This window comes from Mus caroli, unplaced genomic scaffold (genome assembly GCF_978045245.1).
Source record: "Mus caroli unplaced genomic scaffold, Mus_caroli_1 scaffold_75, whole genome shotgun sequence".
Taxonomy (NCBI): domain Eukaryota; kingdom Metazoa; phylum Chordata; class Mammalia; order Rodentia; family Muridae; genus Mus; species Mus caroli.
Window position 1 is genome coordinate 675,001 of NW_028227330.1, and position 11,456 is coordinate 686,456.

The window sequence follows — 11,456 nt, forward strand, 5'->3', positions numbered from 1 at the left end:
GACTAGCAAAGCTAAAACACTTTACACCTGAAAAAAAAAAAAAGACATTAAAAACAATAAACGAAAATCCTGAAACCAAAAAAAAAAAAACAAACAATAAATCCATAAACCTAAGATACCAAGAAAAAAAAAAAAAGGAAAACAAATATAACTCATCAATAGTCTTCTAAACACCCTATTAACCCTTAAAAAGAACCTAAATTGCTACAAAAATACCAAGGAGCCTAAAATTTCACTATGTCTTTCTCTTTCTTTCTTTCTTTCTTTCTTTCTTTCTTTCTTTCTTTCTTTCTTTCTTTCTTTCTTTCCTTCTGTCTCTCTCTTTTTCTTTCTTTCTTTCTTTTTTCCTTCTTTATTAATATCTTTCTTTTTTTTTCTTTAATTTTTTTTTTTTTTTAATTTTTGGTGAATGGGATTCTCTGTGTACTTTTGCTGTCCTGGAATTCACTCTGTAGACCTTGCTGCATTCAACCTCAACAAACTCCAACACACACACACATACACACACATACACACACACAACCCTAAAAAAAAATACTAAAACCCTAAAGAAAAACCCTAAAGTCCCTCCCCCAAAAAAAAACCTTCTAAAACTTTAAAAAAAAAAAAAACTAAAACTAAAACCCTAAAAACCAAAAAAATCCTCTAAAAAAATCTTTTAAAAATCCCGAAAAACCTTTAAAAAACCTTAAATTGCTTAAAAAATAAGACAAAAACAAAAACCAAAACAAAAACACACAGAAAGCCCAAAAATAGGCATAAAGTAATAATTTGCTCCCTTCCTTCCTTCCTTCCTTTCTTCCTTCCTTCCTTCCTTCCTTCCTCCTTCCTTTCTTTCTTTTTTTCCTTTTTTTCTCCCTTTGTCGTGACGGTTGTGTGTGTGTGTGTGTGTGTGTGTGTGTGTGTGTGTGTGTGTGTGTGTATCCCTATCAGTCCTGGAGCTTTCTGTGTAGACCATACTGACCTTGAACTCAAAAAATCCTTTCTCCTAATTGTTGGGATTAAAGGCATGGGCTACCACTGCCTGGCAACCCTAGAACAATTAAAACCCAAATATAAATCCCTAAGATTTTAAAAAAATAATCAAGGAGAACAACAACAACAAACCCTGACAAATACTGTAAAATGCTTAATAAAAAAGAAAAAAGATAAAAGAAAGAAAAAAAAAGAGAGAGAAAAAGAAAGGCTAAATTAAATCCCAAAACCATACAATATACGAAAATCATTAAAAAAACAAGAAAAACACTAAAAATACCCGAAAGCCTGAAAACCAAAAAAAAAAAACTCTTAAAACACTCTTTTAAAAATTGTACAAACCCTAAAAAAAACACTTAGAAATTAAAAAAAAAAAAATACACACTAAGCCAAAATGTCCATAATAGTTTCTTTCTTTCTTTTTCTTTCTTTCTTTCTTTCTTTCTTTCTTTCTTTCTTTCTTTCTTTCTTTCTTTCTTTTTTTATTTTTTCCTTCTTTCCTTCCTACCTTCCTTCCTTTTTTTATTTTTATATTTTATATTTATTTTTATATTTATATTTATTTTTATTTTTATTTTTTAAGTTTTTGGAGGCTGGGTTTCTCTGTGTATCTCTGGATGTCCTGGAGCTCCCTCTTTGAACCAGACTGCCATGCACTAAGAATTCCACTACTTCTGCCTCCCAGTTGATGAGAATCTAGGCAAGGGCCACCACTTTGAACCAAAACATAAGTCTTAAAATCCAAAAATAAAACCTTATATTAAAAAAAATAATAATACTCAAAAACATTAAAATAAAAAAATAATACAAAAATCAAAACAAAACTAACAAAAAAAAGGCAAAAAAAAAATCCCTAAAAAAAAAAACCTGTAGAGCCTTAAAAACAAAAAACAAAAAACAAAAAAAAAACTAAAACACCCTAAAATATTAAAAAAAAAAGAAAAACAAACAAACAAAAAAATACACTAGAATCCTGAAAGACATGAAACAAAACAAAAACAAAACCAAAAAACATCAAAACTCTAAAACAATCTTCCAAATAACCTTAAGAAAAACACTAACATTCTAAAAAAGAAAAAAAGAAAAAAAATACACAAGAACCCCAAAAAGACTCTAAAAAAAATTTTTTTTTTTTGAGCTTTCTGTTTTTGAGTTTTGGGAGACTGTGTTTAGCTATGTACCTCTGGCTGTCCGGGAGCTCCCTTTGTATACTATGCTGGCCTCGAACTCAAAAGTCCAACTACATCTGCCTCCTAATTGGTGGGATTTAAAGCATGTGCCACCACTGTCTGGCAACCGTAAAACAATCCGCAAATATAAAACCCTAAATAAAAAAAAAAAATCGAGGACAACAACAACGACAACAAAATACCCCTAAGAAATAGAGTAAAATGCTAAACAATAAATAAATTAAATAAAGCCTAAATTAAACCCCTAAACCCCAAAATACATTAAAATCCTTTAAAAACGAGGAAAATCACTAAAAATATTCTAAAAGCCTGACAACCAAAAACACTCTAAAACACTCTTCTAAAAATCCTTCAAACCCTAAATAAAACCCCTAAATTTTAAAAATTCTAAATAAAGGGGCTGGCAACACTAAAACTCTTAAACTCACAATATACAACCCTGAAATTAAAAAGAAAAACTCAAGAACACACACACACAAACTAAATAAAACAGTAAAGTGCTAAAAAATAAGCCCCTTAAACCTTGTAAGAACCTGATATTACTAAAACACCCTAAAGTCCTTTAAAAATTATAGAAAAACCTCTAAACATACACTATATCTCTTAAAACCAAACAATATTCTAAAATACTCTTCTAAAACCCTATAATCACCTTAAAAAAACTGTAATATTAAAAAAAAGAACCACACAATAAGCCAAAAATATCCATAAAGTACTTTTCTTTCTGTCTTTCCTTTCTTTGTTTTTTCTTTCTTTCTTTCTTTCTTTCTTTCTTTCTTTCTTTCTTTCTTTCTTTCTTTCTTTCTTTCTTTCTTTCTTTCTGTCTTTCCTTTCTTTCTTTCTCTTTCTTTCTTTCTTTCTTTCTTTCTTTCTTTCTTTCTTTCTTTCTTTCTTTCTTTCTTTCTTATTTTTTTTTTCCGGTGACTGGGTTTCTCTTTGTATCCCTACCTGTCCTGGAGCTGCCTCTGTAGATGAGGGTGGCCTCAAACCCGGAAATCCACCCGCCTCTGCCTCCCAAGTATTGGGATTTAAGGCATGGGCCACCACTGACTGGCAAATCTAAAACTTTTAAACTCCAAATTTAAAACCCTAAAATTAAAAATAGAAGAAGAAGAACAAGCACCACCACCACCACAACAACAAAAAACTCCTAAGAAGAACAGTAAAATGCAAAAATAATAAATAGATAAGTAAATAAATAAATAAATAAAGCCTTAATAAAACCCCAAAACACTAAAACAAAAAACAAAAAAAAAACAAAAAACAAACAAACAAACAAACAAAAAAACTGGCTAGCAACACTAAAGCTCTTAAACTCAAAAGATACAAACTTAAAATTAAAAAAATAAAACAAAACTCAATAACACACACATAAACCCTAAATAAAACAGTAAAATGCTAAAAAAAAATCACTTAAACCTATTAAGAACCAAAAATCACTAAAAGAAAGACCCTAACATCTTTTTAAAAATATAGAATAAACTCTAAAAATGTACTAAAACCCTGAATACCAAAGTACCTCAAAAACATTCTTGTAAAAATCCTACAAAACTTTTTTAAAAACCCTGAAATTTAAAAAAAAACATTAACCCAAAAATAATCATACAACTATTTTTTTTTTCTTTTTTCTTTTTTCTTTTCTTTTTTTTTTTTTTTTTTTGGTTTTTTGAGACAGCGTTTCATTGTGGCTGTCCTGGAACTCACTTTGTATACCAGGCTGACCTCAAATTCAGAAATCCACTACCTCTGCCTCTCAAGTGTGGGATTAAAGGCATTTGCTGCCACTGTCTGGCAAGAGTAAAACTCATAAACTGCAAAATAAAACTCTAAAATTTTCAAATAATCTTATCAAAGACAAAAACAAAAAAACAAAAACAAAAACAAGGCAAAAAAAAAACCTAAAAAATTTTTGAAAAACCATAAAAAGGAACCCCTAAAGCCTAAAAAAATCCCTAACCCAAAACACCTTAAAATCCATTAAAAGGAAAAAAAAACAAAAAAAAAAAACAGAAAAAACACTAAATATACATGAAAAATGTGAAAACAGAACAAAAAACAAACAAAAAATAAAACAAACTCTAAAACAATCATTTTAAAAAAAGTACTCTAAAACTCTTTTCTTTCTTTCTTCTTCTTTTTTTTTTTTTTTTTTTTTTTTCGTTTTTTCATTTATGAGACTGGGTTTCTCTGTTTATCCCTGGCTGTCCTGGAAGTCACTCTGCCACCATTTCCTGGCAACCATAAAACAATGAAACACCAATATTAAAACCCTAAAATTTAAAAATATATATATATATTCAAGCAAAACAACAAAAACTCTTCTAAAAACCCTACAATTCCTTAAAAAAACAAAAAAACAAAACACCTAAAATTCTAAAGAAAAGTACACCAAAAGCCAAAAAATGTCCTTAAAATTCTTTTCATTCTTTCTTGCTTACTTTATTCATATATATATATTTACATATATATATGAATATTTATATATATATTTATATATATATATATATTTTTTTTTTTTTTGAGATTGGGTTTCTCTGTGTATCCTTGGCTATACCCAAACCCTGAACTCCCCTCAATAAGAATCCTAAATATTTGAAAAAAAAAACATAAAACCCTAAATAAGAACATGAAACCCTAAAAAGAACAATAAGCCCCTTAAAAAACCCTCAAAATTCTTTCAAAATACTCAAAAATCCTTAAAAAAAAGACCAAAAAAAAACCATAAAGCCTTAAAAAAGGTCCTGAAAGCATTAAAAAAAGTCCTTCAAGACTTAAAAAAAAAAAAATAAGACTGACCTTTAAAAAACCTGAAAAGACAATAAAAACCTAAAAAAGAAAACCTTGATGTTTTTAAAAAATCAACAAAAACCCTTAAAAAAAACCTATAAAATTATAGAAAAAAAAAACTAAAAGAAACTAAAACCCCAACAAAATATCCCAAAATTCCAAAACACCAAAAAACCCTACAAATAACCAGAAAACCTAAAACCCTAAAAAACAAAAAACATCAGCAAAAAACAACAAAAAAAATAAATACTTTAAAAAATAATAATAATAAAACCTAAAACATTACTAAAATCCTTTAAAAACACTAAAGAACCCTAAAATACCTTAAAAATGTAGAAGAAATCAAGAAACATCAAAAAAAAAAAAAAGAAAACCCAGAAAAAACTTAGGTTCTTTAAACAAACACAAAATGATCCTTAAAAAGCTAAAAACAAAAACAAAAAGAATCGAAATAAAACAAAGCAAAACAAAACAAAACCAAAAAAAAACCCAAAAAACCCTAAAATATTTTTTTTTTTGTTTTTTTGAGACTGTTTCTTTTTGTAGCTCTAGCATTCCTGGAACTCACTCTCAAGACCAGGCTGCCCTCAAACTCAGAAATCTGCCTGCTTCTGCCTCCCCAGTGCTGGGATTAAATGCAAGGGCCATCACTGCCCAGCGACCCTAAAATACTTAATAAACACTTTTAAAAACAAAAACTACAATTCTATAAAAAAAAAAAGCAAGAATTCTAATAATACACCCAAAATTCTAAAACACTAAAAATTGCCCTAAAATTCAACAAAAACTCAAGAACCCTAAAAAGACCTCAAAAATTATAAAACCATAAAAAAAACCCTATGGCATTAAAAAAATTGCCGAAAACACTGAGAAAAATCCTAAAATCATCTTTTATAGGAAAGAATCCTTAAGAAAATAAAATAAAAGCATAAAATGAAATAAAAATAAAATCCTTAATAAAAACATTTTAAAAACGTAAAAAACCCACAAAAATTCTAATTTTTTAAAAAACCTTTAAACAACCTAAAATAATAATAAAACATCTCTAGAACCCTAAAAGACATGAAAAACCCTTAACCCTAAAAAAAAAGCATATAATGTTAAAAAACGATCCTTCTAGAAACCTATAAAGCTGTAAAACTAAAGCACAAAAATCTAAAAAAAAAAAAAAAAAAAAATTTTAGAAAACAACATAAAAGAAACCTAAATTACTAAAACACCCTAAAATCCTTTATAAAAAAACTTAAAAAAGCCCTAAAACACTAAAAACAACAACAACAACAACAAAAAAATCAACTCTGAAAAAAATCAAGAACTCTAAAAAGATTGTGCCAGAATTCCTAAAACCATAAAAATCCCAAATTTATAACAAAAAAACCTAAAAATACATCAAAACCCTGAAACTCTAGAAAAACCCTAAATTCCTATTTAAAAAAAAAAACAAAACAAAATTATAAAACCTTAAAATTCTAAATGAAATCTTGAAAACTTAAAAAGAATCCTAAATCTGTATAAGAAAAAAAAAAAAAAAAAGAAAAAAAAAACCTTAAAAGTATTGTTAAAAAAAAAAAAGACTTAAAGAACCTAAAAACCCTAAAACTCTAAAATGGAAACAGAACCTGAAACCATTAAAAAAAAAAAAAAAAAAAAACCAACCAAACAAACAAAAAAATAATTAAAAAATAAAAAATCCTTTGTAAAAAACCTAAAAAGACACTAAAAACATTAAAAGCATACAAAGAAAACCTCAAAGCTTTAAAAAATCATATAAATGTAAATATACATACACCTACACCTACATCTACACCTACACCTACACCTACACATACACATACACATATATTAGTTTTTTAGAACAGTGTTTTAGAGATTTTAGGCATTAAGTGTTTTAGTATATGTTTAGTGTTGTTTTGTTTTTGTTTTTTTTTTTTCTTTGTTTATTAAGAACCAGGCCAGCCTGGTGTTCAGAGTGATTTCCATGACTGCCAGGGTATACACAGAGAAGCCCAGTCACCAAAATCACACACAAATTTAAAAAAAAAAAAAAAAGTAAGAAAAGAGGATTTAAAGATAGAAGGAAATTGAGAAAGAAGGAAAGAGAGACAGAAACATAGAAAAAGAAAGACAGAATTACATAGATAGATACATAGATAGATAGATAGATAGATAGATAGATAGATAGATAATAATAAGAAAGAAAGAAAGAAAGAAAGAAAGAAAGAAAGAAAGAAAGAAAGAAAGAAAGAAAGACAGACAGACAGACAGACAGACAAACAAACAAACAAATATATATATTCAAGGACATTTCGGCTATGTGTGTATTTATTTTAGATTTCTAGAATTTTTAAAATTTTTGTATAGTTTTTACAAGAGTGATTTAGAGTTTTTGTTGTTTCATTTTTGTTTGTTTGTTTGTTTGTATTTGTTTTGTTTTCAGGCTTCTAGTGTATTTTTACAGTTTTATCTTTTTTTTGTAGTGTAATTTAGGATTTGGGGTTTAATTTAGGCTTTACTTTAATTCATGTTCTTTTGAACATTTTACTGTATTTCTTAGGGGTTGTTATTGTTTTTGTTCAAGCGTCTAGTGTATTTTTAGTGTTTTTTTTTTTTCATTTTAATCACTTTATTGTATTTTTGAATTTGCGGTTTAATTGAATTTTTCTTTTATTTCATTTTTTTAGCACATTACTGTATTGCTTAGGTTTCTGTTGTTGTTGTTGTTTTTCTACTTGATTTTTTCTAAAAAAAATATTTAGGTTTTTATATTTGAGGTTTCAACATTTTGGGTTTCCCAGGCAATGTTTGACTATGTCTTTAACCCAAGCAATTGGGAGAGAGAGGTAGGTATTTTTTTTTTACTTAAAGTTCAGCAAGTCTCCACAGGGAGCTGAAAGACAACCAGAGATACACAGAGAAATTTAATCTCCAAAACTCAAGAGAGAGAGAGAGAGAGAGACAGAGAGACAGAGAGAGAGAAATAGAAAGAAACAAAAAACAAAGACGAAAAGAAAGAAGAAAGAAAGAAACAAACAAACAAACAAAGAAACAAACAAAGAAACAATGAAACAAAGAAACAGATAAAGAAGGTAGGAAGGAAGGAAGGAAGGAAGGAAGGAAGGAAGGAAGGAAGGAAGGAAGAAAGAAAGAAAGGAATAAAGGCAGGCAGGCAGACAGGCAGACAGGCAGATGGTAAGTGAGGCAGGCAGGCAAATAGTCAGAAAGAAAGAGAGGGAGAGACAGTGAGAGAGACAGAGAGAGAGAGAGAGAAAGAGACAGAGAGACAGAGAGACAAATAGCAAGAGAGACAGAGAGACAGAGACAGAGAGAGAAAGAGAGGAGAGAGAGAGAGGAGAGAGAGGAGGGAGAGGAAGGAATGAAGGAAGGAAGCAAGGAAGGGAATAAGGAAGGCAAGAAGAATGGAGTGTTCCAAGGCGAAGAGGATGATTCAATGTGTACAGCTATCAATATTTCCTACACTAACTCTATGGCTGGTGACAATTTATCTGCAGGAAGGGGCCAATGGTCAAGCCAGACAGGGGTATCATCTTTCCATGTAATCTTATCTGCCTGAGGAGCAGGGAGAGCAATTTTCCTTATGAAAAATAGGAGTCATAACCTAAACCTGGTTGAACTATTAGGGTTGGCCTTTATTGGTGCAGGCATCCCTTGGCTATTTTTACCCAGTCTGTGTTAACAGAGTTAACACGGAGTATGCATTTGTTGAGTAATGACTCCATTGGTACTGCACATAATGACTCTCATTTGAGAAAGAATGTCTCTTCTCCATAAATTAATGGGCAGACCAGGGACAACATAAGGCTGAATAGAACCAGAATCTCCTTCATCATCTTCCCATGTCAATAAATCTGAACTCTGGAGAGTATTCCTTGATTGTCCAATTCCCTGTAAATGAGTTAAAGAGGTCATTAATGGCCAAGGAGCAGGCCAGGCAGTTTGTAAAATCATAGGAGAATCTGCACCTGAGTCTAAAAGGTCCTCAACGCTCTTGCCATTTATCTTAAGGCAGAGTGTAGGGCAATCTTTGGTAATTGCTTGTACCCAATACAGATCTGATGACCCTGGCTGTGAAGAACCACGATGTGTGCCCATTGCTGGATCGGAAGTATCTAAAGGTAGAGGCAAGGCTTGAGCTAAACGTTGCCCTTTGATAGAGAAATTGGTCTTTGAGAGGCACTAACTAAAATTTTAATTTCTCAGGTGTAGTAATTATCTACTACTGAGGGATGGACAGTAAGTCCTTTCAAAGTGGCAGAAGCACGCCCTAATATATAATAATAATAATAATAATAATAATAATAATAATAATAATAATAATAATAATAATAATAAATAATAATAAGTATCAGGTGAAGGAGGGCCATAGACCCCATAGGGAGGATATAAACGCCATGCTCAGGTGTTAAATTTGCACTGGTGGCAGAACACAAGTTCAGTCCTGCGCTGCCTGTCATGGCTCTGGAGAGACCAGTGGCTGATTTGTCTGCTGGCTGTACCCCGTGTCTGGGAGAAATGCGATGTTTTTTGGGACTTGGTCTGTCCCCCATATCCGTTTCCCTGAACAGGAGGCAGGGGATTCCCAGATGCATCTGTCTGAGCTCTGCAAGCGTTTACCCAATGCTGGCCGTTTTTGCAGTGTGGACAAAGAAAATAAGGCCATGTAGGCCGAAAAGAATGGTCAGTAGGTTGTGCTGGAGCACCGTTAAGGGAGGGCACAGTGGGACACTTTCATGCAAATTGTCCAGGCTAGCTACACTTAAAACAACTAGTTTGTAGGCCAGCTTGCTGAAGAGCCTTGCCTATTGCCATAAGAGGTTGAAGAGCTGCACCCATTGCAAGATTGACTGTCTTGGACATTTTGTAAGGGAACACGACAAAGATGAATCATCTCATTAAGATCTTTGTCCCTAATCTTACCAGGCAGGACTGCCTTATAAGCCGAATTAGCATTCTCAAAAGCCAGTTGTTTTACAAGATTATTGTCTGCATCTGAAAGGAAATAAAACTTGAGACCTGTGATTCATGTAATGTATGTCAAATAGCCCAAAGTGTTGTTTGTGAGCTTTGAAACCTGGGGCTGAGAACATAGCAGAACAGACCAGGACATGCCAAGGCAGGCCCATTACCACCCTATCTCCCTCCCCCCTCTCTGAACTCAGGCTGCTGATGTTTAAATGGACCAATTATGTGAAACCATGCAAATTCCTCCCCCAGCCCCACTCCTTTTCTATAAAAACCCCTAGCTTCCAAGCCTCGTGGTCGAATCAACTGTCTCCTCTGTGAGATACATTTCGACCCGGAGCTCCACCATTAAAATACCTCGTGTTGTTACATCAAGGCGATGTGTTCTATTCGTGATTCTTGGGTGCATGCCGAATCGGGAGTTGAGTGGGTGTTTCCCCACTAGGTTCTTTCATTTATAGGTACCAAAGAGATCTGCTTGACACCCAGGAACCCCGAAGGACCCCTTGGAGGTACGTTTGTTTGTGTGAGTTTTGTTATGTTGTCTGTTGTCTAAGTGTCTAAGTGTGGCACTGCTGAATTTGTGTCTTAGTTTTTCAGTTATGAGATTGTGGGTTTGAGCCCCACCTGTGTTACCAGTTCTGGTATTCTGTATTCTGGCAGCTGCCACTGAGGACCATAAGGACCCTGGTGGCTGTGGGAAGAGGACGGTCTATTTCCCCACAGGCTGCACCCCTGGAAGACATTCCGAGGGAGACCATGGAGTGCCCAGGGTACGGAACAGTCAGGAGGACCTGGCTGTTGCCTGGCAGAGTGAAGAAGAGTGAGTGCTCTTCCTGCCAGCGGAGTGGACGCGGAATCCCACTCCGTCAGAGGTAGCATTTGGCTGGTTGTATAAGTCCAGACGCGGACGGGTGTGTTTGGATGTCTTAGTGTTTTCTGTCTCTGTCATTGTGTTGTGTTTATTCTTATTCTTCACTATGGGACAGACTGTGTCTACTTCTTTATCTTTGACTAGGGACCATTGAACGGACGTTAGGGCTAGAGGACAAAATTTGTCAGTAACAGTGAAGAAAAAGCCATGGATGACTTTCTATTCCTCGGAATGGCCTGTTTTTGGAGTAGGTTGGCAAGCAGAAGGAATTTTTTACTTACCCACCATAAGGGCTGTGAAGGCCATTGTTTTTCAGGAGGGGCCGGGGTCGTATCCAGAGCAGCAACCGTACATCACAGTATGGGAGGACTTGGCTCGCTACCCATCCCCGTGGGTTCGCCCATTCCTCCGACCTCTCCGCCCTGGCACCAAGATTCTAGCCATCTGAGAAAATGGTGAGAAAGAGAAACCAAAACCACTGCGCAGGGGAGATTTTGATCGCTGCACACCAGTGATGAAATACCCCAAGATCTATCCAGAGATTGAAGAACCCCCTGAGTGGCCTGACACCCCTCAACCCCCACCATATGCTCCCCAGCCCCAACCTTCAGCTCCCTAGGGACCCCTGCCTCAGGCCCCGGCCGGAGGAG